This window comes from Melospiza georgiana, chromosome 1, assembly GCF_028018845.1.
Source record: "Melospiza georgiana isolate bMelGeo1 chromosome 1, bMelGeo1.pri, whole genome shotgun sequence".
Lineage (NCBI taxonomy): Eukaryota > Metazoa > Chordata > Aves > Passeriformes > Passerellidae > Melospiza > Melospiza georgiana.
This window is the reverse complement of record NC_080430.1, coordinates 52,993,235-53,008,664: the sequence shown is the minus strand read 5'-3', so window position 1 is coordinate 53,008,664 and position 15,430 is coordinate 52,993,235.

Below are 15,430 nucleotides of genomic sequence, written 5' to 3'. Positions count from 1 at the left end.
GATAGATAGGACTACAGAAGGGCGTGCTGCATCCTACTGCTCTGAAACAGTGTATTCTGGAGCTAATGGTGTGGCTCAAAGGTGTGATAAGAACTTGTGACTCGTTACAGCAGCTCTTGTCACAGCAGATTACTTGTGGCTCTTCTGTGTTGGTACACCTTCTGTAGGCAGTGAGTGGGCAAAATTCGCTTAAACTGCTGTAGGGAACAATAGAACTTGTAGTGTTAAGACTACATCCAGATTTATTCAGGCATAAACAAGAGCAGAGCCTTGAAAGCTGTTGGCTCTTCAGGTCTCTATGAATGCTTCACTTAATGCAGTGGTATGAAGCCCCTAACCCCATCCCCACCTTCAAGAGGGCTGCATATGGGTTTTTCTTAATGGCTGTTCAGAGGGAGCCTTTCCACCTGCGAAGGATAGCGAGGGAATTTCCACACCCAGCAGTCCAGGGCAGGGCTCCTGCAGAAGCCTCGTGTCTAATGTGTCACTGCTGGGCACAAGCTGCGGCATTTCACGCAAAGGTTCTGAGACTGATGAAGACCCGAGGCTTTCAGGCTTTCTGCACTCTGAATCTGGTGGCAGAAGCTCTCTGTTGTTCTAGGTCTCACTGACTGAGACCCATGTCCCTTTACACCCCAGGCTTTTGTTTCTACCAATTTGTTTTGAGAAGGGCAAAGGGAATCCAGTTTGTCACATTTTCAGGACACTTCTGATGATGGAATAAATAAATCAGAAATGAAAGGCTGTGACTATGGAAATATTTGGCTTCTCATTGTTGCTTTCTGTAAGACTTTGACAAGAGAGGATTTGGCTCACAAAGAGCACTATTCTTTCAACTCTGTGGCTATAGTAGCTGCTACATATAACCCAGCTACCTGATGTCTACAGTTGTGCTGTATCCTGGAATAATGCTTTGCCTTCTCATGCATCTTCATGCTGGCGTGAATTATTTTTAATTGAAAATGTTTTTAGCCTTTGAAAAATGTTTCAGTACCCCCAGAAGGACAGGGAGATATTCAAGGAGCATTGTTATAATACTTTGTTGCATACTGATACAGGTGTTTTGTTGACTGAGAAAGTGTCTGAAGAAGGCAACATAAGCATACTAAAAACCATTGCCCAAATCTGGAATGCCTCAGCTTGAGGTAGGGGCAAAAGTTACCTGGTGCATTCAGACTGGACACTGCTGTGCCTGAACATCCTTAACACTGTGCCCCAAATGCTGGACACATTATGTCTGAATGAAGTCTATGCCTAAACTAGACTATACTAGAAGACAATCCATCTGCTTAGTCCTCTACAGACAGCCTGAGATCTGCTTTACCAGTGCTCTAAACCACCTGGACACACCAAACTGATGAGAGGTCTCTGTGATCCCAAAGGCTCCTTGCATGGCCTTGGCAGAGCTTGTGTTGCTGTGGCTTGGAGCTGGGGTGGAGCAGGGACAGGTCTGGGCAGCCCTGCTGCTCTGATGAGCACCTGCCACACTTTGGGAAGGGCAAAACTGAGCAGGGGAATGGTGAATCCAAATCTGTGTTCCACAGAGATACTCTGTCTGCTGTGGTTTTGCAAAGCAGCTGCTGACGTGCTTGGCTGTTTAGCTTGCATATCAAGTACTGGCCATGGGTGCTCTCTCAGTGTTCCCAAACTCTGTGAGGCCAAGTATGCATCAGACTGAACTCTCAAGTATGCTAGTCTTATTTTAAAGAGTGAAGGACAAGGTAAAAGAAAATTGTTTGTTGTTTTTTTGTGTGCTTGTTTTTTCCCTTTATTTTTTTTCCCTTAAATTTTAATCCCATTCTCTTCAGACATTATCTTAAGTCTTTGGGAATTATATGGAAGGAAATTCATGGAAAATATTTTAAAAATAAATATTGAGGGCTTTTTTCACTAGCTGATAATCACAGAAACTACTGAACTTAAATTGTCAGTGTAAATGAGCTGTCTGTAAATGCCCTGTAATATAGGTATGACTAATGTATTACAAAGTAGCCTTATGAGCCATTATTGTTACATGTCAGTACTGTGACTGGTGCAAGGAAATTGCATTTCCATCAAATAAAGCAACAGAAAGGCAGAAATATCTTGTTATGCCTTGGATAATCTAGTGAGACAGCTAACAGGTACTGATGAGAGTCTGATACACATCCCTCACTAGCAGAGTTAAAGAATCGTAATTTTAAATGTATGCACATGGACAGTCATTAGGTCAACTTAAAAACTTCTAAAGGGCCTTCCCTATTAATTATAAACTGAAAAAGAAATGCAAACCTGAAATAGTTTTTACCAATATGTTATCAATTTCTGTTGTGTTTTCCAGTTCCAGCTGCTGTAGATCAGTAAATACATACTGGGCTAAATCCCACTCACTTAAACTATGTCAGAAATACCACTGATGTCCAGGAAGGACTCGCTCCACTAAACTGGAAAAAAATTTACTTCACTTTCAAAATTTGATGGCATCTTGCAGTACTATGTTGCAAGCTAGAATTAAACAACAAATCTCCAAATTTAGAGGTGCAGAAAGAGCATGCTGAAGGAGGGGAGAAGGAAATATTCCTATGTCTGCCTTTTTTGTACCTCAAAAAAGAAGGGGCAACATTTTCACCAATTTTCACTTTTCTGACTTAAAATGCTATAGAAGGAAAATTATCTCTCTCAGAGGAATTAGAGAATTAGAATTACTTGGCTTTTGTTCCAACTTCTTTGCCATTTTTTGGCATGACCTGGGCTATTGTGTGTGCCCTAGCAGAGTCACTTACAGGAAGGACAGTTAAACAGTCTGAGATGCAAACCAGACTTCACACCATCATTGTTTGCCCTTACTTTACAACTATCCATTATCTTAAGGCTCTGTGGGCTGGCTAGCACACTGTTCTCAATTTTTGGTCCTGCTTATACAGTTGGAACAAACTTGTATCTTAGTTTAAAAAAACAAAACATGTTCACCTACCTCACTCTAAATAGCTACTGAAATATTAAAATACTGCTATTACATTTTGGGGACATTCAGTTTAAGATAACAGGTATCAAAGTAACAACAGGAAAGTTTTGGACCTAGAGGATACCTAGTCTGTGATTTTTATGATAAGAGAAGGGCTAAAGCCTCATGAGAGAGTGTCAGGAAGGTCTAAGTGATTAGAAAATCCTAATCTTGCATTAGCACAAGTCAGACAGCACTGTGACAAAAGTTTTACTTGGTTTGAAGAATGGCAGAACATGATGCTGGGGAGACAATGCTTCCTGTAGTCAGACTTGTGTGTTGTGAAGGACTCAAGTCACCTGCCTGCATATTGCTCCAATGCCATTCTGTCAGAAAAACACAGTCCCTGATGTGACCAGCTGTCTTCTTAAAGCCTAACCCCACTCTACCTGACCAGCTGGTGGGATGGTAATACCAGGTGTTCAAAGCATCTTTATTCTCCCTTACCCTCAACCCTTATCCTGAAATGTGAGTCTAATGACAAAGAGATAACTATTAATTCTACAATGCTATTAGTAGGTTATTTTCCCATTTGTTTTTTTTCTATTGAAACGTATACATCCATGTTCCCAGGAATGTGACAAATTCTGACAGATTTTTCCTCATACCTCTCTGAGGCATATATCCTAACTGAGGGATAGAGTCAAATAAATCATCAAAGGACATGATTTTTCCCTTTGTTTTCCTTTTAGTAGTCTTTTTGCTCATAATTTTTTCCCTGAATCTGGGACACCTGCAGATATAACACACTTGAAGAGGCCCAACACTTCAAGGAGGGGAAGTTTGAAGCTCTTTTGTTACTCAGTCTTTATAAAGATTGAGGTGTGGAACTGACAACTGTAGAGAAGATGTTTTGACGTGGCCAAGGAAAAAAAATGCTGTTTCAGAAGCAAACCAAAGGTAGTGCAAATGCAAGGGTAATGGGAAAGGGATGGCAGGGCTTTCCCATGTGAGGGTGCTCACCTTGAGATATTGAAAAGAGAGGAGATTCTTGTTAAGTTTGCACTTTAAGAAAATCAGTAATTTTAAGTATTTTCAGGAAAGTCCGCTGGAATGTTGGTTGCTCATAGGAAAGCTGAGACTTTGGAAGTTCTTTGATTGAAGGTTTTAATTCTGGCATCTTTATACTAATCTGTGACACAAATATAATATAAAGGAAACTGGGACAGGTACCCAACTTCCATGGCCTTTGCAGGGAGTTTGTTGTTAATGGTGACCGAGCCCCACTGTTCTGCCATATGCTTTAACTATGCCAGCACTCTTTAAATACTCCAATGGATTTAGAATCATAACTAGCTATTTGTGGGATATCACAGATATCCCACATATAGGGGTAGAATATCCCTATATCACAGAATCATAACTAGCCATTTGTGGGACATACTGTTTCTGTCCTGCCAGACATCAGATTGATCAAATAGCTGACATGTTGTATATCTGGACATGCCTCTAAGTAACACATGGTCAGAAAACATAGGTAGGTGTACAGCACCTGGGATGTGCTCCAACCTGCTGTCATGAGGCCTCTGCTCTCTGTCATGTATGTGCAGCTTAGGTACAATCTGTTTGAAAGCTGCTTCTTGCAGAACTCGAGGCCATTTAAAATGTGATTACATCAGAGTATGAACTTAGAAAGATCTCAGCTTCTGCTTTTGGCTTTTCATTTAAATGTTATTTAAAAGGATGATACCTTTCAGCACTAATGGACCACTCCCATTTTCCATCTGAGTTTCCAAACACAGATGGCATTCCAGAACTCTTCTGATTTCACATTTTCATGTGGCCATAATTCCATTGCGAAAGCTCTGATATACTCACCTGGGGCAATCTGAAATGTGTGTGCTATTTACAGGGAATGGGTCTGAGGAGGGACTGCTCAGGAGGGAAATAGAGTAGGTGCTGGAGTGCAGCAAAGCTGTTATTTTGCTCAAATTGAGTCCCAGTGACACTCATTCAGTATTTCACAATAAATGCACTTAAGCACTAGGATACCAGAGGAGTCTCTAGTGCACCCAGCAGTGTGTATCTGACTGCTGAGTCAGAGGACTCAATGACAGCAACATCCACTATGTATTTCAGTGTACTTTTATCTGTTGACAGATTGCTTCTTGACCCTACCTAAGGTTGGTATAAAAGGGTGCTGGATTTCCAGGCAGTGAATAGGGTCCCTTGAGCACCTTTCTCAATGCAGCCTCAGCTGTGGTTGTTGCTGCTCTGTAGCTATGACTTTCAAAGTCTGGGGAAAGACCATGAACACTATATTCTTTTCTAAATAACCTGTCCTTGCTCACACAAATTGTTTGGCTCTTGAGTCAGTGATAAAAAAGATTGCCAAAAAATAATTTTTTTTTCCAAAGGTTTGCTCTGAACTTCGAAGAATAACGTCCAATTCTTGTTATAAAGCATCATTTCCAAAGTTACTCTACTGTCACTGACTTTGCACAACAGCCACATCTCAAGCCATATCTCTCTTTTTACAAAGAGAGAAACTGACAGTTTGGTTCAATTTCAGTTTTCTAGAGCAGCTCAAGTGCAAGAATTGTATTCATATGAAAGTTGGAAATGGCAGTGACATCCTCTACTGTGATCTGGAATTTGTCAGTAAATGCACTATCAAGACAGAATTCAAGCCTACTGAAAGAGACTGAAATAGGAGCTGTAGCCATGAAGTGAAATAATAAGGGAAACAATACAAAGATAAATAATCAGAAAAATATTAATAATCAATAAATGTCAATATTTTCTATTTTGCTTTAACATCCTCTGTTTAGACATAACATTTCTGGCCTGGCTATTTGCATAAAATAAAAAAACTCCACCCTTTTGTAAAATAATAATGGAGCCATTGAATAATAAAGTTATCCCAAACTTGGATATTTTCTTTAGGGTCAAAGAAAATTTTCAAATTGTTTAAGAGCTTCCAACTTCTGTACTTTAATACCACATCTCTTCCTGATGGATTGAGTTGTGAAACAAGACTAAAAATAATATGATGGCATAATGCAAAATGTACACCCTAACCCAAAGTAAAACTAGTGTCGAGCCATGAAAAAGTTAACCTTGTAAAAGCTAGTCTTGAATCTAGAGTTTGGTCACTTCATATCTTTATTTTAGGATATACTTTTAAAAACACTTTTAAGAAAGGATTAGAAAAAATGTACTTCAGAGAAAACACTTCCAAATATCTCTTGTGGATTAATCATAAAATAGGACAGTTCCTGATTAGGAAAGTATTATGAGACATTACAGATTGTGTAGTAATGACAACAATGGTTTACAGAGAATGGCTCTCTTTAGGAAGAACGTGTACATAAAATCATGTGTACATAAAAAATACATAGATTATTGTGGAGTGAACAGCATTTCTAAGTATCTTAGATATATGTGGATGTATCCCAAATGATGCCTGGAAGTCTGAGTCTATCATATCTTTGCTGTAAAGCTTGTCCTTTCAGCAATTCTTTGGGATTTTTTTTCTGAGACAGGGATTCAGCCATGAAAAGAAAGACAAGAATTTGATTTTTCATTTATTTCTTTTTATGTTATTCTGTTTTAAAGTATTTTCTTCTGTACGCTTCTAGAGGAATATGTGGAAAGCATCTCTGGGTAGGTCTTTGGATTTCTTTTGTATATTCCCCATGAAAGCCTATAAGAATGTCTAAAGGAAGAAGAGAATTATGGCAAGCCCCATGCACACGCAGGAGGGAGGCATATCCTTGCAGAGACTGGCTTGAGGTGGAATGAGCACACCTAGGGTACAGACCAGCATCTTTACACAAGCACAAATATCTATGAAATTGCATCACTGGGTCACGGAGTGCAATGATCTGCACTGCATGTGGCATTTATCCTTGGCTCTTATTGCTTGGTTCTTTTTGGTTATCTGCTCCTGACAACAGTCAGAAAGCACACACTTGACTAGCTGGCCTTTGGTCTGCTCCTCTCTGCCTGTATTTTCCATATGGATGATAATGACAAATAACTGCTGAGCACAAGTATCAACATCATAGCTTCAAAAACAGAAACCTGAAAAATGCCAAAGTTCACAGGGAATGAATGCTGAGATGTTGCTTTTTTACAAGCAGACTTACTTCTGACTCCTATCAGGTAATTACACATCCAACAGAAGACAGCAAAATTCTCCAATTATTTAACTCACCTACCTCAGTGAAGTTGCATTAGTTGTACCCTCTATCCAATATAAAACTCTAGAAACTTTCAAAATGAAGACCCTATATTGGTGACTTTTCTGCCTGTATGCAAATTTGAGTTTTTTTTGTATTTGTAGATCTATCTTAAATAGCTTAAATATTACAATAAAAAGCAGGGATTGCATAGCTCAATCTCTATTTTTCACCTCTCCCTGAAGAAGTTTTATAGACTCTCTTTTCTTGTTGTTTAATACAGCTGGGCATATCTGGGATAACTCAAATCAAGGGGGTTTAAGATAGAGAAATTGGAATTACTGAGTTAGCTCAAGGGGTCTGCCATTTAAAAACTGAGAAATTCAATAATGCTTATTTTTCAGTTGCAATTCTGCAGCTTGTGTCTGTCACTTGTTTTCTTCTTCAAGATACTTGGAAATATTAGAGGTCATGAAGAAATCTTGCTACAGTATTCCATTAATTTTTACCTTAAGAGTACTGGAAACTAAAAATCCTCAGTATATGATAATCTGCTTAAAAAAAGTTAATTTCCTGTGGTCTTATGCACCTCAGTTTGTCCTTTCTGTCCAAACATTTCCATGATCCCTGCTACTCATAACAAGAATCTGACCTGACATTCTCAGAATTCTTTTTGTTTTATTGCTTAGTGACATTTCCCTGGGTAAATCAATGTTTTCCTTCTACACCTGAGGAACAGACACAGCAGGTAAACTGATTTACCCAAGGCTGTATGGGGAGTTTGACAGAACCAGGACCTGGCTCCAAGTACCTGGGGTTGCTGCATTGTCACTAGACATCAGTTGCCATCTGCTTGCATTATCTTCTAGTGTATCCCAACAATGGTGACACGATCACTTTTCCTATGGGACCAAAAGTATAGTGCTGTAGAAAGCAAATTCTGTTACTGATTCTGAATACTGGCAAAAATCATTATGAGATTTTGCAAGAATCCTTCTTTACCTTTCTGTACTCCTGATGGTATTTAGCTTGCTTGCTTTGGCTTATATTACATATTGTAAGTCACATTTTGGATAAAAGCTGAAAATTATGAGGAAACACTTTTATCAAATGATAAATCTGAGAAAGGGATAATTGGATGCACAGTTTATTTTGTGTAAAGCATCAGATTTATAGAAATATTGAGTGTGAAAGCTTAACTCAATTTTCTTTCCACAGCAGGGAACCTTGTACTGCAAAAGCTATTTTAAAATAATACAATTTTAAACAGTATGGGTACAGTAAAACTAAAAATATCACCACACTATTTAAAGTAGCTGTATGGAAAAAATAACTCCTGTCCTGAGGCTCTTGCACTATTATCCAGAAATGCCTGAGCATCAGACAGGGTGTCTCAGCTAGGTTTTGGAGTAAAAGGGATGTTGCATTATTAATTTTATTTTTGGTAGTGGGTTATTTTTGGTAGGAGTCATTTTCAAACAGAAATGTTGCAGCTTTCTGTAGGTCAGTCAGACTTAATACTCAATCAACTCTGCAGAAAGAAAAAAAAAAAGAAAAAAAATTTGCCAACAACCTACTGTTTATCAGGATAAGTTGTGTTCCATTAGCTCCCCCAGGCTTCCCAGGAATGGAAATTGGCACTAGCAGCCCAGAATATGCAAGCTTATAAAATGAGGAAAACTTCTGTGGGAAAATAGTGCTCCAGATCAACAGGATGCAGCTGAATAATTGTTGTAGGATAAATTTTAGCCATATTAAACCACAGCTGAGAACATGTGTGCCACCTGATACTCTGGAGAGTTTTGATATGAGACCAAAGTTAGTGAGTTCTTGAAGTCCAAGGAATTCTGGTCACAGTTATCCAGACAGCTCTGACTAACAGTGGTGGAGACTATGTTTACTCTCTTCTTTAAATACTTTGATTATATATGATTATATATGATTATATATACAATAGTATCAATCTGTGGCCAGATGTGTTCAAGCTCTATGGAAAATCATTGGATTATAGTGAAGCCAGGCAGCCTCCTTTCAGCTCCTTCCTTAGATCTCCTCTGAAGTATGAAGCCTCAGAGATATTAATCATGGGGAAATTAAATTTTTTGTAGACTTTTAAAAAATCATCAAAAAACAGTTAAGAAATGTTACTGTTATGTTACCTTAAACATTAAAACTGAAACCAGCAAGTTTACTACTTGACTGGGAAGCACAAGAGCATTAGAGTAGGTGCTAATGTAGGAATTAAGAGTCTATTCATCTGTGTGTATCTCAAAAAATGTAGTGTTGAACTTTGATACTGATATTTCTTTCATAATTATTAGAGACAGATTCTGGTCTCAGTAATGAATTATTCTGGATATAAAGCAGTGTGATATATCTGATTTTAGCCCTACAGGAATAATACTTTTTCTTCAATTGCAGGTTAAAATACTTTAAAAATTGGAAGATATCAAAGGCAAAAGAACACTTCAATGAATGTGCACATACTGAGGGTGTTCAGTGCCTCCCACAACATTCTTCTTGCTTGTGTGTCAATTGTCCTCTAATATTTCTGGATCAACCCTTCTTTTCCCATCAGGTGTCATTTTCACCATGGATTCATACCCTAACCTGGCACTTGCTCTTGTCCATTCTGTGAAGGCTCTTATGTTGGCAGGAAAATGCAAGCACTCTGTAACATCAGTCTTGCAGAAAGAATCACTGCCATGCAGTTTCCTCCTTGCACAAAAATGAGCTGTGATGGGCGGGATGGGATGCAATACTGACCATTCCTTCCCTTGATGCAACGAAACACAGAGGGAATCCAGGGACAGGAGAACCTGGGAACAGCCTCTGTAAAAGCGTGCACAGTACAAAAGACCACTATTTTATAATGTCTGATGACCCCTCAGAGGTGGCTTGGTAGTTTGTAGAGGCATTGGAACGCCACTTGTACTGATTTACAGGGCTCAGAAATCAGCCCTTAGTGCTTGCCTGGTACATGTATCTCAGAGGGGACTTCAGCTGCTGCTCTGCACGACCTGTCCATAGTTCTATCACTGCTTCTTCTGTTTCAAATGGGTATGGATAAGCTCTAGGATGAAACATGGGCAACTCCAGCTTTCTCAATAGAACATCGTGTAGTCATTCACGTTTGTGAACAGTGTCAAAACAATTTTTATTGCTTTTTACTCCTGTTAAGCTTTGCAGAGGTAATACAGCTGAATTGCAAGTCTGGTGCATTATTAACAGCACATTTGCTGAGTTCCCCATAGAGAATGGTCTCTGCAAGTGTTGTGTGAGCCAAATATCAGCCTTGCTTATTCCCTAATGCTGCATTGAATGTAGGGCTGCTGGGGGAGGAGCAGCTCTTAGAGTTTACCTTAGATGTGAACTGGAGCCATGAACATGGACTTTCTCAAAGCCCTGCTTCAGAGAAGAGATGATATTAAAGAGGCTCATCATAAATACAGAAGGAAATCCGAGGTGTGACTCAAGTTACACAGAACTGCTGAGGCCTAAATTTTGCTGCTGCTTCACATGTAGTCATGAGGAGACAGGATTTGTTATGCATTTGTGTACACAGAGTAGACCTGATGCGTCTCTCCTATTGATGTGTTTTTCAGTGGTACATAACATAAATATTTGTTTTATGGAGGAATATAAATTGCTGTATTTTCTAGTCATTAGCTCAGACAGCTAATGGTAACGTCTTTTTAAGACAAACTGTTGAAAGCAAAGGATTTAGCTGTATTTCTCACAGAGCATAAAAGCATTGCTTGTGGGGTTTTTCAGCCTGACCTTTCAGTTTAAAACTGCTGAAATGATTACTGGGGCTGATGAACATTCCTGGTGTAATTAAGGCAACTTACAAGAAATGGGAGTTGTGCATGAAAACTTCAAGGACTTCTCTGCAGCTGGAATTCCTTGAATATGTATGAGTTGGTTTTAAGTAGAGACCAGAAACTGTGAGAGCACTTAAAGGCAGAGAAGGGTGCTCTGTAAACCTAGAAGATGCCAAAAAGCTCCTACCAGCTGGTACATCCAAGTTTTATATACCTGCCCTCAAACTTCCTAGATGAGTGCCAACATAGTCAAGTCACTTGTACTTCAAAGGCAGAGGTAAGGCAAATTATGTATATGGAGTAGTTATTCCTCAATATCCAGCAGGTACAGAGATGTGGTGGTGAAATTTTAAGTTTGTGAATATGATTTTAGGTGCAGTTGAGGACTAAAAGGATTTGCAGTGTCTTCAGAGACCTTGGTAAGGAGACCTTGGAGCTGAAATGCTGGTAGAAAAGAGAAGCATCTATAAGCAAAGCTTTCATAATGATCTAGAACTGGCAGAGCAAGGGCAAGAGCAAGCTGTGCAAGAGCAGAGCTGGAGGAGCAGGCAGGGCCCAAACAGGGGTGCAAGGTTCAACCAGGAGAGCAGGTAGCATTTGTGGCCAGGAGCAGCAGCCAATGCTGTAGGACCAGCAACAGCTTGGATAAACCCTTGTCATCCTCCTCTGCAGGTGACAAAGCCCTGGGACCTGCTGACTGCAAACTGAAAAGGGATTGATAATAGAGAAGATGAGAAAACAGCCTACATCAGGGTGCTAGAGAAGAAAGCTGTGAGGTATTATAATGCAACTTTGTCTTATTGCTCTCCTTTTCCTCCCATTATTAAAGTAATTTATTAAGAAAATTGATGTAGTGGGGTGGCAATTCAAGCTGATGTTTTATTACTGGCTGCTGAAGTTTAAGCCTGGCATGGCTGATATCCACCAGAGGCTGTCAGAAATGTTGCAGAAGGCTGAGTATAATCACAGGACATCTGTCCTGAATGATTATGACATGTCATAGTAGCTTCTTTTGTATGCAATTGGAAGGGATATGCTATTTAAGTGAATATCCACTTCTTTTCTCTTCTCTTAGTAGGATACATTGACAGATGAGGGAAGACAGTGGCAACTGAACCCATGCCAGATTTATCTCTACAGCATTTGCATGGGGAGGTGGATCTGACATTACAGAATGACTGAGGGTGGCTGTGAATCTGTGCTTACTATAGCTGTATTCATATAATTTTGATTGTATAGATTTGTAAAAATAACATAGATCTTCACCCCATATGATATGGAGTGTCCATGGTGTTGGTTTTTTGGACTCTTGGGAAGCATTTCCTGCAAATACCCCCTGAAATACCCTAAAACCCTGAAAATCTCAGAACAAAACCACTGATAGTTATGAAGCACTGTGACAATCAAACAACAAGAGCAGAAAAACCATTTAGAAGAGACATATGGCTTACCATGCTGGCCCATTTTTGGTTGATCTTTTTCCAATCCTTCTGCTCTCTCGATATAACCTTTCTCTCAGTCCCTCCTTTATTCCATAAGCCCATCTGCCTTCATCTGTTAATTCAGCCCTCTGTTACTACTGAATTGTTTATCAGCCAAATGAATGTGGACGATGAGCTCTTCTATTCATTCCAACCTAGTTAAAACAGGCCTGCTACTCAGTGGTGGGTCAGTGTTGAGAAAAAGGTAAATAATTAATGATTTGTCTGGAAATCTTTGAGAGGGAGGCCAAAACAACTGAGCATTTGGCATCTTCAAAAAAAATTTCAAGGCCTGGATGCAGGCAGGAATAATCTCATCTTCACCACCCTACTGCGTACAACAATGATTTTTGGCTTGGTGTACTTTCACAAGGTAAGAGGAATACCCCTGCTTTTCTTGGGCTTGATTCTTTTCCAGTTCAGTCTGGGAGAGATCTTATGAGATATCTGAACTGATTCAACAGGCTTAACTACTCATGAAAGGTGAAATTTCAGCTTTTTTGCCCTCCTTGGAAAGCGCTGCTTGTGCACATGCTTTCATCTCTCAGTAGTGTACCCGTGGGAGCTGTTGGTCTGACTCCCACTCAGCTAGTGTAAAATTAACCCAGTAAACAGTGGGTGCTGAAGGACCAAGGGAAAGCCTCAACACAAAGGTGTGGGACCAGATCAGAAATTGAGTGCAGAGCAAAACCAGAAGCATCCCCTTTCCATAAGGATTCATTCATCCCCTTTGAATACCTACTCTCATCACAAGAAAATCTTCTCTGGCTGTGTTCTAGCACAAGGTTACAGCATGTATCTAAGCACATTTATAGTTGCTGGTCAGTAATTTAGCAGGGTTGCCTGAGTGAAAGGTAAACTTGTTGAAATTAATCAAAGCTAGTACTCTTGGGAGAGTACCTTCAAAACCCATTCCTGTAACTAGAGTTTTTCTTGGTTTGCCCCTTCAGAGGAGGTCTCCATCTGAGATTAAAACTAAATATATAGCCAAATCATTATGGTGTTAACTCCCCAGGGGTTTCTTGTTCTCTTCTGTCTCTTCTGGCTTAAGTGTTGTAGTTACGATATAGGGCCAGCATTTTTCATAGACAATGAGACAACTATCCCCCTCTACTAGCAGGTATTCCTAGGAAGATAATATATATACGCTCATATCCATCTATCTACCTATCTATACAAGTACATGTATATACCCCCAGAGTGTACATATATATATATATATATATATATATATATATATATATATATATATATGTATACTCTGAGTGTCCAACTTTAGGTAATCCATGCAATCTTTAAACTGGTTGAGACCTCTGATACATATTAGATGAGGGAGTCTTAAATATACTGAATTCTTTCAAGATTTATGACAACTATGTAGAGGAGAAGAGACTGATTCCCACCCCCACTCCCCTGGTATGGGAGAAAAAGATGTAATGTGAAATCACCATTTACTGAGGACATATCAAAGAAGCTACAGGAACACTTATCAAAATAATTTCACTGGTGGCAGAACAACTTGTGGGCTCAATCTTTGTGTCATTGAACATGTTTTATGATTTTTTTTTTTGTTAAGTAGAGCCTTAGTTGTAAAAATAATTGGTCTCTTAGTAGCATTATCATAGGCTTTATGCAGGAAAAATATGCAGTGTGTTTGCCCACGTAGAATAATGTTTCATAATCACTGATTCTCTTCTGTCAGGGATTCTAATATTTAACCTCCTTCTGTTTTGAAGCTGGTTATCATTTGTTCCAGAAAGAGAATCAAGGTAGAAGAAAATGAACTTAACAGGGGCAAACGTCAAACTAGTGTATATCTACACATAAAACAATTAGGTGAAACCCCAAAAATCAGGCCATGCAAATGATTGTAGCTGAGGGGCTAGAACTCTTTTGATCAAGTTGGTTAAATACTCCAGTAATTCAGGCCCTCTGCAAAGAAACTTTTCTGCACACCCAGGATAAAACAGGGATGGAGCCAGGGCTGTTGCATAGCACGCTGTCTGCTCCTCTGAGGAAAAATGTTACAAGGTGGTGCAGTCCTGCGAGGACAGAAGTGACTTTAACACCTGCCCCATACCATTCTCCAACAGTTACAGCCTTTGGTCATCTGTTCTAGGAGGATGTCCATCATGGCCTCCCCAAATGTTCAGATCTGGGCTGCCAGAAAGGAAGGAAGGTTACAGAGGCTAACAGTCAGCTCCTGCCCAAGAGCAGCTAGAAGAAAGCACTCTGTTAGGGCCTGAAATCTGAGCATCTACACCACACAAGTACCTACTGCTATGCATCAGCATGGCATCCAGCTGAAATGTGAGCAATCCCACCTATGTAAGCCAAAACACACTAAAAACCAATAGATATCATCAGCCAGGTCCCTCTTTAAAGACAGTCTTTGTGTGTCAGTAACAAGAGTTCTGAGTCCCGACAGAGTGAATAATCCAAAGTCAGAAGCCACAGAAGACAGGTCTGAGAATATCACTTGAACAAAATGAGCCTAGCATTGAGAAATGCTGCCCTAGATCATCTGAGTGGTAGTCTCTTTATCAGGTAAAAATTGTGTTTATTGGTAAAATTTAGTGAATACTAAGTTGCAGAAAGAGATGTACCTACGTGGCTTCTAGCTCAGCTGGAGACAAATCCAGCATAAAAACTTAGGATACCTCCAAATGTACATGTGAACTGCTAAATTACCCTATTCTGCCAAGGTGGTGGATTCTCACTTATCAATCATCCAGTTTTTATTTATTTAAAGGCCCCCCAGAGCCAGTGGCAGGATAATGGCTGTGCTCCTAGTTTTGATGCATTCAAGGGGCAATATAAAGCTTAAGCAGCTTGAAATTACTCTTGGACTTCATAGAGCTTTAAGACAAGAGCATCCCTAGTCAATGATTCAGAGACTGGCCATTCCTTCTTTCAGAAAAGCTCTCCTGGGAAGGTTTGGGTCTGTTTGTACCTGGCCCCCTACAAATGCAAGGTATGAGTACACTCTATGAGAGCCTTACTTAGTCCTACCACCAT